This window comes from Nestor notabilis, unplaced genomic scaffold (assembly GCF_000696875.1).
Source record: "Nestor notabilis isolate BGI_N333 unplaced genomic scaffold, ASM69687v1 scaffold11563, whole genome shotgun sequence".
Taxonomy (NCBI): domain Eukaryota; kingdom Metazoa; phylum Chordata; class Aves; order Psittaciformes; family Psittacidae; genus Nestor; species Nestor notabilis.
In genome coordinates this window covers 19,342-21,133 of record NW_009921516.1, presented here as the reverse complement: position 1 = coordinate 21,133, position 1,792 = coordinate 19,342, and positions in this window count along the sequence as shown.

Below are 1,792 nucleotides of genomic sequence, written 5' to 3'. Positions count from 1 at the left end.
TCCCTTCTCTTTCCCTTCTCTTTCCTTTCCCTTTCCACTCCTTTGTCATATTTCCTTTGTTGTGTTTTTATTAAAAGAATCCACATCACAGTTCTACAGATATATTTATGTTATATAGAAATGTACTTTTGCAGTGGATATTAGTAATAGTAAATGAGCCACATCTGATTGTGTCTATTCCTAAATACTGCCAAAGTGGTTACCACTGTGTAAGCAAGAGAAACTATCAGTTTATCCAAATGTAAGTGACCAGCCTAAGTCAAATAAAGTTTCCAGAGAGACATCAAACAGATGTCACCAGAACATCTCATTTTGAAAGCATCATCATCTGATTAGGAGCTCTGAGACATTCTGTTCCATTAAACCAGGAACAGGCAGGCTGGAGTAGGTGTCTAAAACATTATGTAGCTATGTGTGTCTGTTTAGTGTACTTGGTCATGCGTAATCTTCACTGCTTCTAATGAGGTTTTTAGTGAAGTTAATTGTGTTACCAGGTTTTGCCTCTAAGAGCTCTGTGACTGCAGTAGCAAGATTGTTTTGGTTAAATCACTGAAAGTAAGTACCCACTGCATTTTAAAAGCTTATTTTATTATAGATTTCATCAGAGTTTTTCCCTTTGTTCTTGTTTTGCATCTTAACTGCTTATTGTTTGTAGAAATCTGCTTTTATTGATGTTAGAGATAGCATTCTTTGTAGTGTAGATCTTCTAATGCAGCAGCTGTGTGGGGCTTCTGTTGGTGACTGATCTCCCACAGTCACCTGATGCAGGCCAGTGCTTTGTCACTCCCATTACTTTTGGCATGCCTTGCAAATTTTGGGGTGCCTTGAATATTTTTTTCTCTACAAATTTAGCTTACAGCACATCCTAAACAGTGTGTCTAATACATTTTGCTATTTTTACTGGAGTAGTGCTCCTGAAACCCAGAAACAGGTTTCCACAGTCCTTAATGCTGTTCTTTCAGAGGATAAAAAAACATATTCTCCCAAATTCTTCCTAAGTCAGTGCCAGCAAAGCTAAGAAACGTGGGGTAAGAAATAATGGAGAGGATTAGGTGAGGCACTGGAATAGGTTGCCCAATGAAGCTGTGAATGCTCCAACTCTGGTGGTATTCAAGGCCAGGTTGGACAGAGCCTTGGGCAACATAGTTTAGTGTGTGGTATCCCTGCTCATGGCAGGGGGGGTGGAACCAGCTGATCTTAAGGTCCCTTCCAACCCTGACTATTCTATGATTCTGTGATTAACAGTACAACTGTTATTTCATGCTTCAGTAAGTCGTTTTATGGTTTTTGGCAAATGCAGGTATCTATTGGTTTCTAGGCCAACTGTTTACATTTATGAGCTCAGGAGCTAAGTGACAGAGTCAGAGTACACTGGAGACAACAGGAAACTTTTGTGGTAGTTTAGAAGTAATGGCAGATGGTGATTTACCTGTGCAGGAGGTAAGGTAGATGAGAGGATTAAGTAGTCATCATTTACTAGCATGTCTTCTTTCTAGTAATGAAACTCTAGGCAAAAATTTGGTTTTGTTCTGTTCCTTTCCCCGTTTCCCCTCTACCAAACATGACTTTTCCCTTTTCCTACTTCTGGTAGTGGCTACGCTCTGGAAGGATCTGCCTGATCCTTTCTCACTCGTTATCTATTTTCCCACTAAGTCTGGCTGCCCACTTCCATTTGTTGTGTACAAAGCACCTCTGCCTCCATTCTGTACAAAGACAGAAGTGAAAAGTGGAAACAGGAGTATTAATTGGACCTGTTATTTGTTTTCTCAGTATTTAACTTTTAATTTGATGA